Raw genomic sequence first — 12,350 nt, 5'->3', positions numbered from 1 at the left:
CGCTCCGTTTAGAAAGGCCAGTCTGACTGGGACGGGATCAACTGCGTCAAGGGAGACCAAGGGAAGCAGCGGGAGTGGTTCACGGTCCTGCCAGCGTGTCTCAGACGAGGGTGGTGGCTGAGGGGATGGTGAGGGAGGGTCTATCTGGTTATAAGGCCAAATCAACAAATTACACGGTCCCTGCCTTCAAGGAGAAAACAGTTTTAGTTGAAAAAACATTTTCTCCCTTAATTCATCCCAGTCTTACGTGACCGGAAGGGAGCTTAAGGGTCATTCGGTTCAATCTCCTTTTTGCAAGAAGTCCAGTGGTTTTCAACCTGGGTTTGAACTCCTTCAGTGAGGGAAGGTAGTGGTGGCAGGGAGTCTGGGTGGGCAGCTGGCCTGGACACAAGCTTTCTCGAAGTTTCAGAAACCCCTGGACCTGAGAGGCGGTATACCCTGCTGGGGGGGGGCCCTGGTTCCAAGCACTGGGGCAGTTTTAAGGTGACATCTATTTTGCCAGCTGTGATGGAGCAGGCTGCTGCCCACCCCCACTCCCCCAGCAGAGGGGGGCCACAGAGGTGGGCTGGGGGCTGAGGGCCCTTTTCTGTCAACAGACCCACCTGTGAGTGCTTGCTAAGTGTCTGCCCTGTGCCAGCCTTATTCCTGGAAACCGCTGTGATAACACTCCCTGGGTGAGAACCAACACTCACTGACCTTTTCCATGGGCAGAATCCGCAGGAAAAGGTTGTTGAAAATTTAATGACAGCAATTCGTGAGGCTTGTAAAATTCTTTTAACATTTCTCTAAGCACAGACAACAACAGCATCTTCTCTTAGCCTGAGAGGGGTTCTGCAGCTCTAAAGCACTCATTCACTTGGTCACCCTTGATCCACTAACAAGCCTGAGGGGTGTGGGCAGAGCTCCTGGGCCCTAGAACCCCAGTGACCTGGATTCAAATCCTCTGTGCCCCCTGTAACAGTGTGACTGTGGTCCTTGCTTTGCCTCTCTGAGCTTCCTCTTCTGTAAAATAGGGATAATATGCCTATTTGAAAGGTTGCTGTAAGCACTCAATAAGAAGATTCTGCTAGCCCAGTGCTTGGGGAAAGCTCATTTCCTTGGCCATATTTCTCTTTCATTCCTATATTCCAGATAAGGACATGTCTAAGTTTGCATAACTAGAAGAAGTGGTGCCTGGCATATGGAGCCTTAGTCAGCTCGGGCTACTATCACAAAATGCCAAAGACTGGATGGCTTAAACAACAGACATCTATTTGTCATGGTGCTGGAGGCTTGGAAGTCTGACATCGGGGTATTTGTCTCCATGGTCAGACAGATATGCTCTTCCTTGCTTGTAGATGGCTGTCTTCCTGCTGTATCCTCACATGGCAGAGGGAGGATGTCACTTCCTCTTCTTTTTTTTCTTAAATTTATGAATTGGAGGATTAGCCATAAGTATACGTATGTTTCCTCCCTGTTGAAACTCCCTCCCACCCCCCACCATCCCATCCCTTTAGATCGTCACAGAAAAATATGGAATGCTTCATGAATTTGTGTGTCAACCTTGGGAAGTGGCCATGCTAATCCTCTCTGTATCCTTGCAATTTTAGTATACTACTGCCAAAGTAAGAACATCCTCATTTTTTAAAATAAGGTCACTAATCACTAATCCCATCACAGTGGCTTTCCTGGTGGCTCAAATGGTAAAGAATCCGCCTGTAATGCAGGAGATCAGGGTTTGATCCCTGGGTCAGGAAGATTCCCTGCAGAAGGGAATGGTTACTCCCTCTAGTATTCTTGCTTAGAGAATTCCATGAACAGAAGAGCCTGGCAGGCTACAGTCCATGGGGTCTCAAAAGAGTGGGACATGACTGAGTGACTAACACAACAATAACAATCCCATCGTGGAGGCTTCACCCTCATTACCTCATCTAAACCTAATTTCCTCCCAAAGACCCTACCTCCTAATGACTCACCTTAGGGTCAGGGCTTTAGCCTATGAATTTAAGGGGATGCAAACATTCAGTTCATAATACAGTGGGCCTAAAATAAACGTTAGCTCCACCTTTCCTCCACCTCAAGGCCTGGGACTCAGGCATCTCTTCTTCATGCTTCTCCTTATGCAGCCTCTCGTGCTTCCTACGGACCCGCTTTGAGAATGTCATGAGAGCCACGGAGCCTCTTCCCTGAAAATGCACATCTATATGAACAGACGTCATGCACACCTTATCACCCACAGAGTTCCAGATCCCTGAAGCTCATCTACGGACTCTGATAACCTACCATAGCACCCATATGACACAAACTACCTTTGGCCACAAACTGTGGTTCAGTTTTCTAATTTCCCCAGGTAGACTTTTCACTACATGAAATAGGAAACCACTCTTCTTGTTCAAATCTGTATTCCATATAGTGACTGGAGAGGGGCGAGTATATAGTGAATGTTAACTGATCTAGTGGATACATAGATGGATGAATGGAAGGATGGATGGATGGATGGATGGTAAGTTGGTTGGTGGGTCTGTGGGTAGGTGAGAAGATAGGTCAAGATGGATAAATAACAGATAGAAAGGTGATGAGTGCTAGGTGGGTGAACAGATGTATGGGTGCTCTGGGTGAGAGGATAAGTGGGGAGATGGATGGGTGGATAGATGACTGGATGGTAGGATGGTGAGGTCTTCACCATGTTCAGAGAAGCACCCAAGCAAACCCTTCTTGAGAAGATAAATTCATGGTGGTGGGGACCCAAATACTGGAGGACCTGGAAAACCCTGGCTAAAAACCTCTTAATTAATTCAGTAGAGACTATAAACTCCAGGATCAGAAGCAGAGGCTGCATGGAGGGAACAATGAGTGTGTTGGTAGGCGGGGTCTGAAGAAGGGCTGTGGGCTCACGTGGGAGAAGAAGACTCAGAGTCAGAAAAGCCAAGTACGAAGCTGAACAAGAGGAGGGGGAACCTCTGATGGAGAAAGCAGCACTGGTACTGAATGGAGAGCAGAAGCTTCAAAGACCCACTTCTAAGGAAAACTGGAGGGCAGGCAGGATCTGGGTTGGGCGGGGGTGGCGGAGCAGAGATGACTGAATGGAGACACAAGAATTCATGACCATGGGATTCTGAGCCACTCCTTCAACAATCATTTGCTGAGTTCCTCCTGTGTGCCAGGGCTCACTGTAGGCACTGAGGAAAAGTCCCAGTCTCTGCCGTCAGATAAGAAAGACAGAAACACTAATGAAAGTTGAAATTTACACAGTACTTACTATGCACCGGCCACTCTTCTGTTTAAGGTGACTCACCTCAACAACAACCATATGAGGGAGGTATTATTATCATCCCTACTTAGCAGACAGGGAAACTAAGGTGCAGAGAAGGTAAGTTATACTTTACCCAGGTAACACAACTAATAAGTGTGAGAGTCAGTATTGAAATTCAGGTTCCAGAGCCTATGTGCTTCATCACTGTTGCCATTAAATGAAAAGTTAAACAATAGTTGTAATGCAAGATAATGGCAGTCTGAACCGTTACAGTGGGTTACAAAGCAGGGATGGGATGACTGACTCTGGCTGGTTGGATCTAAGAGGATTTGAGAGAGGAGACCCTTGGGAGCTGGGCCTTGGAGAATGAATCATGTTTCTTAGGCATCCTGCAAGAGGTATGTAAGTTGAAGGATGAGGGAAAGGGCATACCAGACAGAGAAATTGAGTTGTGCAAAGGTCACAGGCGCTGGGGCATGAAACAGCAGACACCTGTGCGGGTGATGCTAAGTGGCTCTGTGTGACTGCTTGGAAGGGCTGGGAGCTGGGAAAGGCGAGACAAGCTACACATTGGAAAAATGCCAGGGAGTGTTCCCTCATACTTATGCGAAGGTTTATGATGTTCAACACACTTCTCTATCCCTTTAGGAAGACAGTACATGGCAGACTGTATATATAATATTTTTGTTCCCATTTTTTAGATGAGGAAACTAAAATTCAAAGTACAAAATCCATGAGGTAATATGATCATAGCCAATATCCATCCTATGATTACTGTGTGCTAGCCACTGTGTTCAATGCTTGTACGCAATTTTTCATTTCATTTCTACAAATTTGCCATGAGATAGATGCTGCTGTCAAGCTCATTTTAAAATAAAGAAAATCAAAACTGAAAACCAGTTAAGGTCCTCCCACTAGGACGATCAATCAACCACCATGCAAAGGCCCTACTCTTTGGCACCATGTAATACTGGGCTTCCCCAGCGGGTCAGCTGGTAAAGAATCTGCCTGCCATTGCAAGAGACGCAGGTTCAATCCCTGGGTCAGAAAGATCCCATGGAGAAGGAAATGACAACCCGCTCCAGTATTCTTGCCTGGGAATTCCCATGGGCAGAGGAGCCTGGCGCAATGGGGTCACAAAGAGTCAGACACAACTGAGTAGGCATGTATGCAAAACTGTCTTCGCTGACTTTGGACTCTAGTCTAGCCCACCTGAAAGAAAGATAACATGCTTTGAGCTTTGCACAAAACGTCTGTGGAAGCAGATACATTTAATGATGAAAAGCTTCTAACTCTTCTATACTAAACTATCTCCTTTGTGGCTGAGCCAGACTGATAATCCACTGGGTTCCAAGACTCCTAGGATATCCTGGTTCCTTCACAATCAGGACTAGAAATCATGACTTTCATTTCTTTGAGAATGAAAGGGCTTAGACTGGGCAGGAGCCAGGCATGAGTTAGGCCTGGGCTGCAGGGTGTCAGGTTCCTGGCCTGGGTGAAGAAGCCTCCATTTAGAGCTGGGATAACAAAAGAACCAGGTAACATTCACTGGGTACTTACTTCGTGCTAAATACCCTTCCTAACCTTAGAAACCATTTACCCTGTCATCTGCCAATGAAGCAGTAACCATTATAGCAATCTTTCGGATGATAAAATTGAGGCCCAGAAAGCTTAAGTGACTTGTCCAAGATCACACAGCAATTCAGTAGTGGAAGCAAATTTCCAGCCCAGCTAGTCTGGCTCCAGACCCTATGTGCTAAACTATATATTATACCTGAAGGAGGCTTTTGTAGCTAAAAAGCCAAGCTCTACATTTTACCTATAAGGAGGACCCAGACAGATCATGAAACTTCATTAATAACACACAGCATCACCCAAATTTCAGTTCAGTACTCAAAAGTTTCCTCTCCAGAGCCATTCCACTCCTCCTTCCTCACCTCCCTCTTCTTTGTGGTAGCCTTGCCTCCGAGCTGGCCTTGAGGTTAATGGGAAACAACTCAGGAGGCAGTCATACAGGGGGTTAAATCTTGGGCATGCAGCTTTTCAGTTTAGGTACTTGGTCAAGGTGCATAGTCTCAGCCTCAATTTTCACATCTATCAAATTATTATATAGTCTTATTCACCTAGAAGGGGGGTTGAAAGGGTTAAATGTGGCATTGTTTGGTCACTCTGCATCATTGTTTTAATTTCTTCAGAGCTCTGTGAAGAACACCATCTATTGGACAGAGCTCATTCTGAACAATCTCCAGCAAAGACTAAGTTCTTTAATACATCATTGGATGCACACATGCATTTTCTCAAATAAATGAGTGTCTAGCACAAAGGTCAATGTATTAATAGGCAGATACTAGGTGACTTCATAGGATCCGACTGTCTGCATTAAGCTAATAAACTAAATTTGGTTGAGGTGTCCACAGCAGCTAACATTTGAAACTAGTGTCCTTCAAGATAAGATTGCCATTTTAACTGCAACTTTATAATAGACAGAAGTAGGCTTTTTTTCCTACCATGGGACCCAAAGAAAACTCCTTTAGATACAACCAGGAGAGGTAGAGGGAAGAACAGCCAGTGCGGAGGGTGCTGAGGGAGCAGAGGAAGGTGGGGACAGATGGATTCAGGACCCAGTGAGCTCCCTGCCCACAGGTTTGCTTGTTTTCACTGCTCACTGCCCAGAGCCTAGGACCACCCAGGGCACATCGTGGGCGCTTAGTAACTCTGTTTAAAAAAAAAAAAAAAGTATGAAAATGAAAAATAAAGGGAGGCAAGGAGAACAAATCGGGCAGGAAGAGAGAAAAATAGAGACAGAGCTCCAACAAAGATAGAGAAGACAGCCAGAGGGGCCTGAGGTGGCTGGCGGCGGGGGCAGCGGGAGGGACCCTACTGGCTGAAGCCCAACGCCAAGAGCCCACCAGCGGGGACTCGGCCGGGGGACCCCAGCGGGAGGGGCGGTGGCCTGGCGGCGGTGGAGAGAGCGCATCGGAGCGCAGCGCCTGCGCTCAGGGCTCCAGACAGCCCAGCCTGGAGACGGCCGTGGTCAGAAGGTCACGGCCGCGCCGTGGGACTTTCCTGGGGTGGGGGTGGAGGACCTGGGAACAACGCTGGCCTTTAAATTCCCAGGTCAGACCACCCCGCGCTGCCTCCGGTGCAGGGAACCCACCCTGAGCTAGCCTGCCCGCGGGAGCTGTCCTCTGGCCTGACTTTTTAAGTCCCTCCCTGCCTTCAAATTTCTAACAGAGTCCCTCCTTTCCCCCAGCCCGAGGTTTCTCACACTTGAGTGAATCAGAATCACCGCGAGGCTTTGTTCATTCATTTAATTGAACGATTTAATTAAGTCGATGATTAAATTATCGTTAAACCCCTCACTGCCCACTCCACCCCACCCTCCTGTTTCTGACTGGTGGGTTTAGGTTGGAGCCATAGCCTGTGTTTCTATTAAGTTCCCAGATGATGTTGATATATCTGGTCCCCTGACCCAGGCTTGAAAACCACTGCCCAGGATGGGACAACTGAATCCCTCCTTTTCCTCCTTGATCCACCCAGTACTGTGTTCAGCCTCCCACGGAGCTGGGAACCCCTGACAGCTAAGGAAACAGGCAGGGGAGGAGGGGATGTGCACTCGGGCAAAGCCAGGAGGGTACCAGGAATCCCAGCTCCCAGCCCCTAAAGCTGTCTGGTAGCAGCAGCCATTTCTCTACCCTTTCCGGGGTAGAACTGGGATCCAGAACAGGGCAGAACCCTGAGGAGTAAAATCTGAGTGGAAAGCAATGTTAATCAAGCCCACCTCCAAGAAAGGGAGAAAGAAGTCGTTTTCTTCAGGAGAGGAGAGTGCATGGAGGATTCCTATTCAACAACCAGCAGTGCATTAATCAGCGCCACTGACACTTAGAGCAAACCTGTTCATCAAGCAGCTACTCTATGCCGGACACCAGCTGGGTACTGGGGAAAATGAGGGAAATAAAACTGGCGTCAATGTCTGAGGGAGACTGCTTTCTAGTAGTCAGATTAACAATGAACTTAGGAAAGTAGTATGCTAGAAATAAATTATAAGTCCTATGGGGGAAAAAAAAAAAGGTAAAGGAGTGCCATTGAGTACAACTGTAAACAAGATGGTCAAGGTCGGCCTTGTTGGGAAGGTGACATTTGAACCAAGAGCTAAGGGAGGCAACCATGTGACTGCAGAGAGGAGAATTTTCAGGTAAGGGGAACAGCTGGAGCAAAAGCCCTGAGGTAGGAGCAAGGCTGGCATATCCGAGGCCCCACGGAGAGAGGAGTGTGACTGGGTGGGGTGGGGTGTGGAAAGAGTTGAGTAGGAGACTGAGGACAGAGAGGTAAGGGGCAGGCAGGAAGATGTTACAGGGCTGGGGTTGACGGACCATTCACAGGGCTTTTACCCTAAGATGTCCCTCCATTTTTCTTTACTTTTTTGTCCTGTTCTGGCCTCTTCCATCTACAATACCAAGTCTAAGAATAGTGTTAATCTAGCTCACAGCTGGAGCTGGTTCTGAGAGACAGTTTCCAGTAGGTTAGTCAGGCCAACCATCTCAGATAGTTTATACAGGTTGTAATTACTTTTTCTAACCTGCAGGACAGCTGGTGAGCTGTTTACATTTGCCTCAGCATCCTTCTTTCTCTTTCCCCATCATTCTCCAGGTCTCCTCCAGGCTCTAGTTTCCCTGATATCCCTGCTCCCTCACACACCCCAGGCTTCTACAGCAGCACTGTCCGATCAAAATATAATATCAGCTGCACATATAATTTAAAATTTTCTGGTGGCCACATTAAAACAAAAGTAGAAAGAAATAGGCAAAATTAGTTCTACTAATTGATTTGATTTAACCCATTGTAGCCAAAATAGCATCTTGTCAACATGTAATCAATACAAAAATTAATGAGATATTTTACTGTATTTTTTCCTATACTGTCTTTGAAACCCAGAATGTATTTTATACTCATATCACACCTCAATTCAGCCTAGCCTCATTTCAAGTACTCTAAAGCTTCATGTGGCTAGTGAATACATGGACCTCATCACCCTAGACTCAAACTCCCGATCTTCCTTCCCCTCCTCAACAAAATTAACTCTTCCTGTTTCCAGAATAAGCTGACACTTCCTTCAGGAAGCCTTCACCGATTTCTTCACTTCCCTTACTGGCATGTAAGAAATAAATGAGTAAAACTGTATGAATATATGGTACTCAGAATAATCCCTGGCACAAAGTAAGTTTAATTGAGGTGTTAGCTATCATTACTATAGTATTTACTGCCATTGTAATAAACCGACTGTTGTATAACTCTTATAAAACAATTATATATTAAGTTTCCTGCTTTCCTCTCCAGACTACACTGAAAACTCCATGAGAAGAAAGTGGCTGCCTTTTTCATTGCTCCACTCTCAGGACCTTGTGTCTGGGAAAAGTAAATGAATATTCAATATAAATGTATTAAATGAATGAATAAGAAAGCATGCTTGTAGTTTAATTCTAACATTATAGTAGGTAATCATAATCCTGGAGGATATGATATCAGGTTCCATTTTTACAGAAATTCAGACAGTATACTATAAATACTATAGAAGTTCAGACAGATACTATAGAGAGATGAAATCTGGTCTCAAAAATGAAGGAAAAAAAAAAACAGGGTGGTGTGATGAAAGGATCCAGACTCTGAATTCAGACAGATTTGGGTCTTAAGTCCTATTTCCTTACTCACTACTAGTATGACCTTGGAGAGCTTAGTTAATTTCCTGGTATCTCAGTTTCCCCATCTGTAAAATGGGGATAGGAGTATTTCTTTACATTATATTATATAATGGGCTTCCCTGGCAGTTCAGATGGTAAAGAATCTTCCTGCAATGCAAGAGACCTGGGTTTGATTCCTGGGTCGGGAAGATCTCCTGAAGAGGGGAATGGATACCCACTCCAGTATTCCTGCCTGCAGAATTCCATGGATAGAGGAACCTGGCAGGCTATAGTCCATGAAGTCACAAAGAGTCAGCCATGACTGAGTGACTAACACTTTCACTTTTCATTATATACCTACATGCAAGGTTGGTTTGTAAGTGGCAGGAACACAGGTCCTAATCTCAGCCCAGCTACCCTTGGGTATGCTGCTTTACCTTTTGTGTAACAAAATCTGTGTGTGTGTGTGTATGCATGTTCTGTTAGTATTTAATGAGGTATACTATACATACAAAGTTTTGATACACTGTAGATGCCCACATTAGTATCTGTAGTTTTTCTTTCATTTCTATACAGCAGCGTGGGATCTTTCTATTCTCCTTCTTTTTCTTCCTCAAAGGAGAAAAGTTCAAGCAGTTTACTTACTATTTCAGGGAAATTTCACCATCCTGCCTAGCAGATAGAGTGAAACAGTTTCAAGTTAAGAAAAGACCCTTTGGCAAAACTGTAAAACTTAACACTTTGGTCTCCCCGACCTTTTGTCTCCTTCTTCAGCCTCCCTACTTCCAGAAAGTCCTTCTTTTGTATCCTTTTGGTTCCAGGCATTTTCTTTTCTCTCTGGCTCCCAGAGACAAAAGTAATTCCCACCCACACTGAATTTTGTTGCATGTTAAAGAGGAATTCCAGACACCTAGAAATGGTTACCATTCAATGCTCAGGGTTCTCAAAGCTCTCTCTCTGGCTCCGCTACCGTACTTTCCCCTTACTTCCTAAATGTCTGTGAATGCATTTCCCCCCTCACCAGACCCCTGGACGGTACATGCAGATACAGCCATGTCTCTCTGAATCTCAGCCCTTAGGAATCAACCAGACACATAGTAGGTGCTGGATGAACATATGCTAAATGCATATGTGCATGTATGATGTCTGAGTGACTGTTTATTACTACTTCCCCTCCAAAATGCCTGAAAGACTGACAGATGTGTGTGGTGAGAGCTGTAATGGGAGGAGGTTGGCTGCCTTCTTAGAAATGCAACTGAACATGCCTTGAAGCTCAGCTCCACTGTCTGCTTCTCTTTGGTGTCCTCTGGGAGTGACAGGGAGGAGGTTGGAGGTGGGGAGCCCAGGAGGGCTGACAAGGTGCCCTCTTCAGCACTGAGTCAGCAACACCCAGCCCCGTGGACACAGGAAGATGCAGCTTTCAGGGTCTGAGTCACATGAATAACTGGAATAGTTGTTTAGATCATAATGAATTCCCAGAACCTTTCCAAGCAACCAGCAGGCACTTGCTCTCTCCCTACCCTAAGAGCTTTCTAGCTTTGTGACTTAGCAGAAAGGAGGAGCCAGGCCTGGGATTCTGGAGGAGAGAGGCCTCAGGGGAGCAGGGTGCAAGCCTTCTTGCCATTCCCATCAGACGGCACTGCAGGTTGTTTCTGGACATTTTCATGTTTCCCAGAAGATGTAAAAAGAGACTGGCATTGCAGGCAGCAATCCTGCATAGGCCTCATAGCTGTTGTGTCAACTGGGCAAGGTGTGGGCCAGAGGTCCTGGCACCTCCCGGTGAGCAGGGTGTCAGAGGATACTAGATGCTCCAGGAGGCTGGACAGGTTATCCTCTGCTGAAATGTCCTTAGAGGTCTGTGTTACCTTGGATGAAACAAGATACCTAATCTGCAGCCCTAGAAGTAACAGTATCCGGGAGGGTAGAGGATGGCAGCCCAGGCACTGTGGGACTGGTGCACAGGTCCATGGTGTGCATCTTCTCAGCTCCAAGTCCTGAGTCCAGCAGCTCCCAGAAAGGCCTGCTCTGACAGCCACACAAGCCCACAGGGAATGCCTTGTCAAAATATTGGCAGGGTTCAAACCTATGCCTCAGTGTTTCCTCCCTGAGAGAATCCAAAAAGGATCTCAGGCTTCTAAGATTTTCCTCTATCTTCTTGGATCGTATGCACTGTCAAAATCCCGCTTAGGCCAGTGAACTGTGTCTAACGCTGTATCACTCAAGTTTATGCCTGTGTTAATAAGGCAGTGTTTCCCAAACTTAAGCATATATCAGAAGCACCTGAAAGACTCATCAACAGATTTCTGGGCCCCACCCTCAAAGTTTCTGGCTTACTATGTCTTGGATGGGCCTGGGAATACACATTTCTTAACAAGTTCCCTGGAGATGCTGATGCTGCTGGTCCAGGGATCACATTTTGAGAACCACTGCTCTAAGGCAAAGTTCTTAAATGTATTTTGGGGTTGAAAACCCATCTGAGAATTTCTGATAACCTATTTGATAAGTCTTGCCACCACTTCCCAGAAAAACAAGACACAAATGCTGAAAAATTTTGATTACAATTTCAGGGTTCATTAGACTTGCAGAAATTCATCCACGAACATCCAGGTTAAAAGAACTCCTGATTCAGGGTCCAAACCAGAATTAAGAAGTAAAATGCAGATTAATAAAGTACAGGAAGGTGGACTTTATGTCTAAAAGCAAAGGAGTTTCATAGTAAATTTGTTGAGTATTCGTTTTCTAAAAGTAGAGAACCTGGTTTCAAACCAGGCTGTAACATTTGCCAGCTGTCCCTCAGTTTCCTCATCTGTGGATGGATAATTGAACCTATTTCATAGGGCTTTGTAGGGATTGAATGGGTTCATACCTGCAAAATGTATAGAATAGAGAGCCTGGCACACAGTATACATGCAATAATTGTTCCCAATTATTTCAGCTCAATCAAGCCCTATTGATTTTCAACTTCCTGACATATTTCAAACCCTCTCTTCTCCAGCCCAACACCCATAACACTAATTTAGGTTCTAACCATGTCTTGTCTACCATGTTGCAGTATCCTTTCAACAGTATCCTCTCTATATTCCTGTTTTTCCTGCTTCTAAGTTAACTTCTACAAGATGCTCTTCAAGACTCAGCAGGAGGACTCTTTTCTCTGCCACTTTCCCTGAACCCCAAGTAGACCTGATTTCTCTCTTCTTTCTGATTATATAACATGTTTTCTCCAACACTTTAGTGTGCGTGTACATTCATGAGTCCATGGGGAACACTGCTAATTATTCTCCCAGTTCCAGTTCTCATCTTCCATAAAAAAGGCCATTTTCCAGACTTCCTTATAGATAGGGTTCTGAATGCAAATTAAATTCTGCCAATAGATGTACATGAATGAGATGTGAAAAGTAAAAGTGAAACAAAGGAACTTCTGCTCTTTTAGACATTTTCTG

At 45.5% G+C, this 12,350-nt stretch overlaps 1 non-coding gene across 1 annotated transcript; it reads right to left on the bottom strand.

The window, feature by feature from the left end:
- Positions 1–1,506: 1,506 nt before the first annotated feature.
- LOC139035326 (U6 spliceosomal RNA) lies at positions 1,507–1,611 on the bottom strand. Its single transcript, XR_011487996.1, has one exon. It is a non-coding gene; the product is annotated as a U6 spliceosomal RNA (small nuclear RNA).
- Positions 1,612–12,350: the final 10,739 nt, after the last annotated feature.

Source organism: Odocoileus virginianus, chromosome 5 (genome assembly GCF_023699985.2).
Source record: "Odocoileus virginianus isolate 20LAN1187 ecotype Illinois chromosome 5, Ovbor_1.2, whole genome shotgun sequence".
In the NCBI taxonomy this organism is placed as follows: domain Eukaryota; kingdom Metazoa; phylum Chordata; class Mammalia; order Artiodactyla; family Cervidae; genus Odocoileus; species Odocoileus virginianus.
Note: the sequence above shows the minus strand (reverse complement) of the source record. Positions and strands in the feature narration are given on the sequence as shown.